Source organism: Anopheles funestus, chromosome 2RL (genome assembly GCF_943734845.2).
Source record: "Anopheles funestus chromosome 2RL, idAnoFuneDA-416_04, whole genome shotgun sequence".
NCBI lineage: Eukaryota > Metazoa > Arthropoda > Insecta > Diptera > Culicidae > Anopheles > Anopheles funestus.
The window spans coordinates 99277738-99289954 of record NC_064598.1 but is presented as its reverse complement, the minus strand read 5'-3'; the positions used below and the strand labels follow the sequence as shown (position 1 = coordinate 99289954).

The window sequence follows — 12217 nt, the reverse complement described above, 5'->3', positions numbered from 1 at the left end:
GAAAAAAAACCCTCGCTACCAGTCTACACCCAGCTGTCGTACAGCATTTACCGCACCAAAGTGTGTTTGAAATTAAAAGTTCGAAACGCAGGCAAGAAAACACTTAAAAAAACACCACCGAAAAAGATTAAGTAATCGGTTGCAGATGGGTTAAAACTCATTCGACTACATCATCCGGATCGGGTTGTTCGAACGAAGGCGGCTCACACCAGCCAATGTTTCGCTTGGGTTATTTTTTGGTTTTTATTTGAATAATTTTTTTGTGATATTTTTTTCATACGAAAAAAATATTGCTTCCGCAGATCGGCTTTCGGGGGCTGACGACATCGACTTCCCCCGTAACACATATTCCCGCCCTAAACGTTGCTTCGGTCGATCTGTTATGTTCAAGGGAAATTAGTTTTTTCTCGCTCCAATTCGGAGCGAAAAAGGCGTTAGGAAAACCTCCTCCCAACCCTCCCGATGAGCTTTCAATCAAAGCCCGCACACAACCCTTGCTGGGGGTCGATTGTATAGCGGCATAAAGCGCGAACGGAAATTTGTAGTGAAATTGATTTCCACCAAACACGCGGTCGAGACGACGATCGCGTGCTTCCTTTTGATTCCCGCCCGCCCCGGTTTTCACAGTTAAGCCACTCGTTTTATGCATCCGAAAATTTACAACTTACCCCTTAGTGGCTCATCTGTATCGGTTCCGGCTTCTAAAGGTGTACAATTATTCGCCACCCAATCCACACTAAAGCCAGTCGTTGGCCCGAATCGAAAGTCAGGAAAGGATGAGCAAAGGTCGCGACTCATCGATTATGAGTTAAGGGAGATGGAGGGGAAAAAAACAAACCAAATCTCTGCCAAAAACCTTCCAACATAACATTCACCCAGCACACTAATTACACACTGGAATTTCATGCCAAATTTGAAGGTACCAGCGGCATCCTAACACTAACGAAGACCTTCATGCAAAAGTTGCTAAATTATAGTTTCCTCTTACTGGAGACTAAACTAAAAAAAAAAGGAAGAGGCTCCTTTGAAGATTCCCACCCGGTCATGCCATACAACCACAACAATGCTGGCGCTAATTGAAGCCCAGGAAAAGAGCTATAATTTGCAAAACAGCTTCAGCAAACGAGTCTGGACGAGGGGACGAGCCAAACGACACTGCGATCCACCAATATCCGCGTCCGCTTAGTCGGGTCTCTTGAAGATGCGGGATTAAAAGCCGAAATTGATCAACCGATCGAACGTCATATTGATTTGATTAGCATCTGCGATGATGTAAATAATTATGGTATTATATTTTCGCACCCGCGCGTTACTCTGAAGGAATGTTTTGCAGACATATTTCAAATTCCAACGAGATATTTATTAGATTTTCCAATTGTTTTGAATTCTCCAAGAAATTTTTAGCTTGTAACCAAGAACTCCTCTGTGTAAGTACCTACTATTATAATAATTAAATAATGTAAGACCATTGTACTCAATCTTTTAAAACAACTGAATAAAGCGCTTATATAACTGCGCACCATTTAAACGAGTTTTAATTTACGCAATTACAGCTTACAGTTGTTGAGCAATATTGAGGCACAATCGTCACAATTCTTCCCTCAAACTGCCACAAAAATATGCAAATTAGTTGTGTTTTGCAACACTTAATGCAACTTGTGTTTTGGACTTTCTTTTTTACAAACGAAATGACTCATCCTCTTTAAAATGGATATATTTTAAAAACAGTACAATTTGTCTCGCATGCAGTGAGTAACACTCATAGGATCATTTTTTATATTTATCAATGCTTGTCTATTATAAAATAAGCTTATAACACGTTCCAACGGTTTGCGTCACGACGATGGCGATAAATTAAAAACAAAACCACCTATCAGGGAAATTAATTTCCTTCTATATTTTTAACACTTTTCAATTTCCAGCTAGCAAAAAAACCTTTAATCATGCAGCACATTTCCAAACACCCTTCGGCGTTAAATCGGCTTGAAAAATCGATTTCCGCTCATTATCCGATATGTGTGTGCATATGTAAACAACTGAAACACTAACGAACCGTTTCAATCTAGCACAAACAACACAACCAAACGCCCATAATGAGTTGTACATCAGCTGCAAGCTGCATCGACTATAAGTATGACCTCTTTCGAATCGTTATTTAAAAAGAAAACCAACCATCTTCACCATATAAATAAATAATTCATTTATTTCAAAACTGACCCAAAACAGAAGACGGCTCTTCGCCGGGTGCTAATGATGGTGATGTCGCATAAACATTGCATTGACACGAAGCGCTACATGTTGGGAAATTTAGCTTCAAGAACGACTAACCACCCATAAATTAAAGAAATGGAAATTGGAGGAAAAAAACACATTCCGTTCTGATGAAATAAATAAACAAACTTCGTATGTCTGAGATGCATCATCTCGAGTGGGTGGAAACGATGCGTTGCGCACTTCTGTTTACAACAGGTTGCCACTGTTGATAGGCAGAGAAGGAAGTTCAGATCCTAACCAGCTGATTTCAAGAACCGACGGTGCAGATGTTTTCACGTCCGCATAACTGCAAAGACCGTCAAGGCGCATGCTCGATAACCATGAAAATCCAGCAACCGGCCGGTAAAAAGCCTTTCCTCCAAAACACACATACCATCAAATGTCTAATGTCAAGGATTCAATCTCGTCCTTTGAAAGTGTCATAACAAAAACCCCAAAAAACACACCAATACTAATTCATTCATAAAATCTTCTCCTTGATGCTTTATTTCCTCGTGGGAAGACGTTTCTCGCCAGCTGATTCAAGCTAATAGACGTGAGAAAATACAAAACACAAAACCCATTTTTGGGGGAAATGTACTTTTCTTTTCCACTTTCCCTCCATCGTGTACAGCAAACCAGGCCAAATGGCGCACTGGAGCTAGCTTCATAAAGCATAAGCACGACATTCACCATAAAATGTTTGTTACATTTCATCCTTAAAAATTGCCAAAATAAAATCTCACCCGCACTGTTGCCAATTATGCCAAACACATTTATTGCACACTTGTTCCATTTTGTTTCGTAAAAATGGTTCCATAAGTGAAAAAAAAATTAAACCCAAAACTGCCACCAACGTGGAAATGTGTGTACTGGCGCGTAAGACTTCAATCGCTAAATGTTGGGAAGTTAAATGTTTTTACATGCACATTAATTGCTATTATTTTTGCGAATGAAGGGAAATTCAGTTCCAGTTCCTTCCCCTTGATACATTCCCTCTTTTGCTCCCCGTCTATAGCTCGATCAACGGAGTAATGAAATATTTTAAAGGTCACTAGACCGTCTCTCGCCTATACTGGAAAGCTGCGTAAGAGTATTTATTTTGGTTAGGCGCTTCTGGTTTCTGTCAAAATGCATGATTCGCCGGGAGAAAGTGCTTCAACGAAACGTCCTTCATACGATGGATGGATCGATGGCGATGTGGTATCGGAATTGAGCCTTGCCGACGACATGGAAAAAAAACCCTTCTATCTTGCCATCATATTACCAAGCTATCATAATTCAATTTGCAGCTTTAGTCGGCCAATTTCCGACGCCGAAAAAGCAGTTCCTCCATATCGGAAACCACCGTCTCATAATTGGCTAGGCATCTCAGTCGGCGTTGCCCAGAAGACAGAAGACAGAAGACGGAGACGCACCATACCGCAAGGCACCTGAAAGTTTCCCTCTCCCGTGTGTAGTAGCGCCTAATGTGCCTCGCCATCGAATGGTGAAGTCGGTTTCTTAATCTTAACTTAATAATAAAGAGAAATGCATGTAGAAGAGTACGCACGTATCTATGAGTGTACCAGCAGTGGGTGGGAGTGGGTGTGGAAGGGAAATTTCGATACATTCCACGGAACGGAAAAGAGAGGAAAAAAAGAAACAACCCATCTATTGCAGTTGTAGTCAAAACCGAAGGCAACCAATCTTTGGGTCATGGACAAAGCTACAAGTCAAGACTCCCCAAAAGCCCGGGGTCTTTTGGGGAGGGAGTCTTTGCGAAAAAAGGGTAACTTTTTCTCGGTCGTTAACGATGCGGAGGGTTTTGCCAAATTTGAGGCTATCACAGTGTGCCCCAGACGATGAACTCCGAGCGAGATCTTCCGACATTGGGACGGGAAAAGAAAGCACCCCAGTAATGTTGTATATCTGCCCAAATGGTATGGTCCGAGTGTAATTCAATGGCGAAATTCAACCCGAAAATGCGTGGTGCAGATGATAAAGTAAGCATCACAGCGGAGGTTTGTATTAGGTCTTGGAATCTGCACATTGAAGGTTAGGGTTGAATAGACAGAAGCCACCATTTTACCCGTCAAAACCTTTCCTTGTATCTTGTCGAGGAAGCGGACGGACAATAATGTAAGGTTAGTTCTGAAAGCTGCGTTCCACGTGCGTATCGGTCACGGTTGAAGACGGATGACGTCTACATAAGAAACAAAACTTCAAAACATTGGAAAACCGTTGGGTCGCTAGCCGTGGTAGGATGGCCCCTGGAGTACATAATGCGTAGCAAAAAACATTCCAATGCACGATTCCGATCCGACGTGCCTCTCGGACGGTCGTGTAGTCTTCTAATGTATAAAAAACCCCACACACACTTCCAACAAGTCAAGTTGATCTTGTCGAGAAGACTCCGTCTCGCCGTTGGTTTGCGATTGAAGTTTGATTCGTTCATTTCCGTTTCAGTTTTTTCCTCCATTTTAAACATACAACCATGTGTGGTCGATAAGGTCAATAATAATACTTCGTTTCAAGACATGTTGCTGCTACAAGCTGTTCAACAAGAACCGATAAGGCGCAGTGTAACGCTTGAGGATGCGCAAAAAAGTGTATGCGCGGACATTCAAGAATTCATGCTTGAAGCTCTCGTACACGTACCACGTTTAATATTCCGCGTTCAGCACGTTCTTAAGATGTTGCCTTACCACCAAGACGAAGGACAAACGAATGTCGCCTGCTAAAAGGTGATGTTGGGTGTTGAGCTTTTGAAAAACTGGTTTTAAACGTTGGGCTATTGCGATTTGCATCCAGATGAGGCTCTTTTCTTTCTGATGCTTTTGTTCAAATTCCCGCCATTTTAAAGGAACCATTTTGAGAATGTTTTTTTGACATTTCTAGGCATTCGTGGGATATTTAATTCGGATTTTATAGCACATGGTTGGGCAAGATCCAATGGATTTTTAAATTAAATTCAACAGAACAAAAAAAAACCTCAGGGTGTGTTTCCACGTCATACATCAACCAAGCTTATCAAAAATAACACATCCAACAGATAAGAAAGAAAAAACATACACACGCATTCGCAAGACGATAAAGCCGCCATTTTTAACTCTATCCAATGGTAGTTTCGAAACAATTTCCACTTTGTTTAATTTCTTAAACAGCAAAATGTTGATAATTGCAGCAACGTTTTACCGAATATCACAATAAAAAAGTTTAACTTCCGTGTGCCAAAATAAAAAAGCGCTAATCGCGAGACATTCATCAGTTTTTTGTGTGAAGTACCTCTCGCACAAAAAAAGCAAACTGTAATGGGAAAAAAATGCGACATCTTTAATTTGTTCCGATGAGAAAATAACGTTTAATTTGTGTGCCAGCGTCATATTGCCGGCCGACCATGATGATCGGCCCGATCATTGATCGACGTCATCCGATTTTAAACATGCAAATTGCCGAAGGGAAAGTAATATTTTTAGCAAACGGGTAAGTTTTTAGCAAATCCGCCTGGGGAGGAAATAATTGTTCCAAGAAAATTGACAACATTTGCATGAAACAATTTTCCAATTTATTTCACCCGGGAAAGATGGTGCTCGTTTCGTTTTTTCTCCATTTTTTTACGGCTGAAGAAAGAAGAATAATAAACGAAACAATAGATAGAAGTTTTATGCACTTAGTTGTTTGTTTGCATTATTCAATGATGCAGCTTTGTAGGTCGCTTAAGCAAAAAGGGAAGGAAAATTACGTCACGGCATCGCAGGAGAAATGTCAACCATCTCCGGCTGTCTGTGTTTTTTTTTTGTTGCTTTTTTGTATTGAATTGTCTCTCCTCAGCGGGGCGGGAGGTTGTTTTACAACCACCACCCTAGAACAAGTACGCCAACCTTCGGGGCACCTTTTAAGGGATGCAATTGTGCAAGTCTAACCATTTTCCGCATAGCGCACAGACAAACACACACACACGCAAACAAAATGCACACACCGGATGAAGTAGTTCTCGATTCTGGTTTTGGCTTTATACGGTGGTCAAGCAGGTTCTTACCAGCATTGCCCGATTCGGTGCGGAGCAGTGGGGCAAATACACAAGCTTGACAGATGCAAGTTAACAAACCAATCAATCTGCTAGCCAAAGATCAAAATAACCAAAGCTGCATGGAAATTATACTGCACAGGCGTCTCTCCACCTTTTTCCATGTGTTGGTAGAAGAGACCTAGAAAATACGCATACTTTGATGTCGGTTGCTAAATATCGCGACTTGCAGTGCCCCAAGCATAAAACACGCACCAAGCATAACCCCGAAAGAAGCAAGTATCAAAGCAGACGGTGGAAAATAGCGCCATTGGAGACGTACATTACACACACTCGTACACACTTGGAGCACGGAGGAGCAAGGCGGGCAAAACGAGTGCCAATAACAAACATCAGAAGAGCATTATGCAATTTGTCTGGCAAATGTGGGGAGAAGGTGTGCCTGGGCCAGTGCGTGTCCAAAGTCTGCGACACGACGAACGACACGGATTGCAACAAGCCGTCATGCCAGGAGTCTGCCATCTTTCGATTTACGACCGGATGTGGTTTTTGGGGAGGACCATCATCATGAGTCAGGTGCATCGGAAGAAAACCACATAGCCACCCGACATCATCCAACCGAAAGGAAAGGAAAGATGCCTTTTTTTCCACCTCACCCTTTTGTTGATGCGTTGGCTTAAATAATATTCTTGCACCGTTTGCTTCTCACACCCATTCTCACACACAATCGCCATGCCGCTTTTTGTGCGTTCCTGCGCGTGACTTCACGCACACATTCAAGCCGCACAGCACGGACAGCGGACAAGAATCAACCGCAAGGTTATGATCCCTCCTCTCATCCGGCGTCATCATCGCGAATAGGATTATACCCAAATCATATATGGAGGAGAAAATGGAAAAAAACTAAATTCGATGGCGCCGTGCATATTGGATGGTGCATATTTACATTCATTTGCAGCTGCTGTTGTGTTGCGTTGTTATGCTTCTGTTGCTTCTCGCTTGCAGCTTCCGGCGTCTTTTGATCGAATCCTGTGTCTGCTTTTGTTGCATTAACTATTGCTTCTTCTTTTTTGTACATATACTCGCCCGCACACACACACACTTGCACACACGCAATCAAATTAATTAAACAAACCACCACACCAAATTGCTTCCAAAAGAACCACAAGACAAAAAAATGTGGGACGATTGTAGATTGCAAAAATTATGCTTATTTCTTATCTATTTATGCACACATCATAAAAAACTTTTTACACGGCACAAACGCTACAATGCATAGAACTTCACTTCCACTTCCAAATCAATCAGAATGTGAATAATCTTTCCGCACCGTGCTTCACACTGCTTCACTCTTAGCACTGTACCAGTTGGGCACTTCTTTACGCACGCACTTCTTCCCTTCGCACGCACTATTCACTGCGCGTCCATAATTCTTTGTAAGTTTTTCTTATGGTTTTTTTTTATTGTTATTCTGTTCCGGGGAGGCGGAAAACGCGACACACACATCCGACCGCGACAACGTTTTGAAACACAATACGTCAAAATGGATATGTCAAAATGTATATACCACGTGAAATTCAACGAAAGGTTAAACGTCAAAGCCCTTTTTTTGAACGAAAGCTGCTGTCACCCCTATTTTTGCTACCCAACGAACAAATTCCGCTCGGCACCCAACGAGGCGATCAATGCGCCATCTGTCTCTCAACTTTGATACTATATGCTAGGCAGAAATTTAAAGAAATTGCATGTAAAACATTTATTGGATAATTTAATTGGTTTTTATTAACTACAGCTTACGCTTCCTTTTACATTTTTAAACTAAAACTTAGCTTTGTTAAGATTCTTTTGATTATACTTGCTCTATATTGTCAATTTTCTATTTTTTCTATTTTATTTTTGACGATTTAAATGATTAGCTCTTTATATATTAGTTTGTTGCTCGATAAATCTTTAGGGAAAAGTTGTACCTCTAGTTTACGGTTGCCTTTAAGCAATAAAACAACAAAATAATAATCTATTCATTAATAAATAAAAATCTGAACATTCAAAAACGTGATACCAAATTAATTTTAATTTACTTAGGATTTTAATTAATAAATTATATTTTACTTTTTCATGAATTTTACTGCTTCTATTACAACAAATATATTGCTTTGTTAAAAGTTATCCAAAAAAGTTTAATAATTATATAAAACGCTAGGGAGATACGCAGAAGCATCTTCGGGTTCCGATGCCGAAGCAAGCCGTCGGAATGCGCGATCGAACGCCTGCACCACACACAACCGTGTTTAATTTTATTTTGCGCGTCGAACGAGACGGTTTGGTGCGTGCTCTTCGGTTGCTGATGAGAACGCGCCACAAAAACACTTTTCGAGTGCGTGCATTATTGCGTGAAAATTGGTGAAAATTATTTCATTCTTTTTTGAGAAGTATTTAAAGGGGTGTTACAAAAAACGCTCGTCTAGTGTGAAAATAAAATATATGTACCGAGTGCGTAAAGTGCTCTTTGTTTGTGGAGTGGAATGAGGTGGTTGTTGTTTAGTAATTTTACAGCCTACAGATGTGGAAAAAGTGTAATATGTGTCTAGTATATGGACTACCAAAAAGTAAAACAGAACCAATTTCAGTTTTTCCCCGGCGAGGGAATGATTTCACGATTAAAGAGTGGTTCCAACATTAATCCTCAAAAGTGCTCCACCACATAATCGTCATTGTGGACAGTGGTGGAAATGTAAAGCCACGCTCGAAGCATATTTGGGGATTTAAAATGAGAAGAAAAAAAACATACCATGTGTGTAAAATAGAGCAGTGAAAGGTATGAAGAAAGCGCTAACAAGTGTCTCTTGCGTACATTTAGTGTCATGCGTGCGAATGGAAACACTAAATAAGCGAGCAAAAGGGCCTGCTTTTATGGTTGAAAAGCATTAAACAAACCGAGTGTTAGTGTCCGAAAAAAAAACGCAACAATTTCACGAGTTTATCACACCCTATGATATGCTCGGAACATAAAAATAGAATAAGAAGATCAAGCAAACGTTTCCATTCTTCCCGTTTTGTCGGGTGCGCTTTGCGAAAGTTCAAGTTCAGACCATCATTCCGATTCTCTGTGTATATACCTATGTGCTGTGTGTGTGGAGCTGGTGTGTGTGGTTGTATTCCGTTTTGCGTGTGTTTGCGCAGACACGAGACGACAAAAAGGCAAACGAAACAACAAACAAAAAAATAGAAATCTTGTCGCGGTTTTGCACTTGAAAAGAAAGCAGTCGACCGGATCATACGCAAATGATGACACAGGATAATAACGCTGTGTATGTGTTTGTGACTGTTTACACAACAAAAGCAAATTATGCTAAAAGTACGGCATAATTTTGCAAGTGTTCGAAATGCAACAAAAATTGCATCAGAATGTCCTTTAGTTTTTTAATTCCTTTGTTTCCATTTTCGCTATAAATGCGTGAAGAATCAATTGAAAGAACCCTGCAGCCGCATCACCGCCCATAGTAGGCTGCTTTAAACTTTACCAACCCTTGCAGGAAAGCATCACACAACGGAAAGAAAGTGGATCCCGAAAATGAGTTAACAAAAAAAGCACATAAAGAAGCCACCGAAGAAAGAAAACAGCAAAGCTCCATTTCGCAAAAGAACCCCCAACACAGTGGTGTGTTCGTGGGTAGTGAACGGTGTTCGTACACGGTTCCGCACGGTGGTATGTGTGCACCACTAACTAACGGAAACGCAAAGAGGGTGGTTTGAAAATGGCGGGCGGGTGGGTGGCTCTTTTGTGTCCAACGGGTTCTTGTGCGCGACCAACGACGGCGACGGCCAACGCTTTCCACGAAAAGGGTGTAAGAGAAGCAGCAGCAGCAGAAATAAATAAAAATGAGACAGAGAAGTCAAATCAGAAGATGAAAAAAAAGAAGAAGGATAGTGTGTGAGTAGAAAAGGAAGAACTTCATCATCTACCTGTGCGGATGTTAGATGAACAAAACCGGAATAGGGGTTGCCGGGGGGGGTGAGTTTTTGTTATACCTGTCCGAGACAGCTTCACACATACCATGAAGATGACACACCGCACAAGTGCGTGTATACATGTGTGTGCGGATGGGCACACCGAGCAGTTGCAGTGTGGTAGTGTGCTTTTTTAATGTCAATAAACTCTGCGCCTGCTGCTGCTGCTATTGAATGAAGAGACGAAGAAGCACCCCAAAACGGAAAAGCCAAACGTGGAAAAAATGGGTGGATTGTGATGCGCGTGTGTGTGTGTATGTGCAAGTTCATTTTTCTCCGCTTCTCTCCAGTTGGTTGCGAAGTGTGGCTTAATGATGGAGCCTGTTTGTTTTTTTTTTTGTTTTTTTGGTGTATCATTGTGCAGGACGCATTCGTGTTTGATTGCAAGTGATGGAATTGTGATGATTTTTTAAACAAAATTTTTACATTACTTTGCACTGCTTTGTGTTTTACTTAAATTTTCCTCACTCACTTCCATTTCCCTGCCAGCTCGTAGGTGTAATCGCAGTTTAGGGCGCGCATATACAAACACAACGTTCACCTATACACAACACATGAATACTAGATTAGAATCGCGACTAGACGACGACACAGTGCAAGCAAGGATTAGTGGTGTTGGTGGGTGGCAAAGGATTAAATCGTTCGTGGCAACAAGAGCGATGTCGTTGCCGCCGGTCGCGTATTTGTTTATGAAAGGTGAGTTTAAACTTTATAAAATTTATTAATTTAAATATGTATAGTATTACTTTTTTTTAAGCATATAAGACATCTCACAAATTATAATTCAAAATATAGATTTTACACACGGATAGGATCATTAATAAATAGTAAAATGATTTGCCGTTTTTGGAATTGTTTAACTTCGATGTATTGCCTTACTTCTGTTGGTTTCTTCTTCTTCTTGGCTTAACGTCCTTACAGGTCAAGCCGGCCATTTCAGGCTTACTAGACTTATTTTTACCGCGTAGCCGGATAGTCAGTCCTTGCTACGGGGGGGACGGTCCGAATGGGATTTGAACCCGGTCCTGCCGTGTGGACCGGCGCCGTTTATCACATGCACCACCGGGCCGTCCCTACTTGTGTAGGTTATCTGTGGCATTACTAGCATTTTCAGGCAAAATGTCTGTACTCATGTCGAGATTCGATCCTGGACGGGAAGTTTCAATACAATTCCTTATACTTTCTTACTTTCCAAAACATCACCTTTGCAAGTTGCCAAATATCGTTCTAATGAGCCTCCGAGTCTGTGAAGTCCAAGCCTATTTTCTTCGAGTTTTAAATGTAATTAATCTTTAAATAGAATGAACCAAAAAAAACCCACTAATTTATAACACTTATTGATTGTTTTCCTGTGCTTGATTTAAAATCTAAATTCCATTTTCACGGCCGTTTGTTTCTCGAAAGCCGAAACCATATCGTATTACCGTATCCACAACTTAGTCATCTTCCTCAGTAACGCGGAGGACGTTACGTCCCGACCTCCGGCCGTTAAGTTGTTTCGGGTTATCTTGTATTTATTTAACAAATTTCAAGGTCACCCTCAAGGGTATTATTCGCCGTACGTAAAGCTTGTGAAGCACACGGTTTGCGTATGCAAATTCCAACCCGGTTTTTATAACAATTCACCAGCTCATTCCAACCGGCTCAGCTGGAATGGAACTATCGGTATTGAAAGGCCCAACAACCGAAATGGTGATCTGCATAAAAATTGCATATTGTGCATATCGGACGTCTTCCCACGCTGGTAGAGTGGTCTATCTTGCAAGAGGACAACCATTTCCTGTCCCTGGCGCGTTCCTTGTCTTTACGGAGCAAAATTCCCCCAGTCCCCATTATGAAGTGGTTCTTCTTCTTTGTTAAACCATGGATCATGGTTTTTTTTTCTTAAATCGACCTGTTTCACCCTGAAACCGGGCAGTAGAGTAGAGCTCGCCTGACAAGACAAGA

At 41.2% G+C, this 12217-nt stretch overlaps 2 protein-coding genes across 2 annotated transcripts in view; one reads left to right on the top strand and one right to left on the bottom strand.

Moving 5' to 3' along the window:
- The window catches only part of LOC125763352 (klarsicht protein), a 161759-nt gene extending 153931 nt beyond the window's left edge, over positions 1-7828 (bottom strand). The window contains exon 1 of the mRNA XM_049426408.1: positions 7209-7828. The gene's annotated coding sequence lies outside the window, so the exon portion shown is untranslated. The remainder of the gene's footprint in view (positions 1-7208) is intronic.
- Positions 7829-8533: 705 nt separating this feature from the next.
- The window catches only part of LOC125763384 (nuclear hormone receptor FTZ-F1 beta), a 30934-nt gene continuing 27250 nt past the window's right edge, over positions 8534-12217 (top strand). The window contains exons 1-2 of the mRNA XM_049426519.1: positions 8534-8636; positions 10760-10966. The gene's annotated coding sequence lies outside the window, so the exon portion shown is untranslated. The remainder of the gene's footprint in view (positions 8637-10759; positions 10967-12217) is intronic.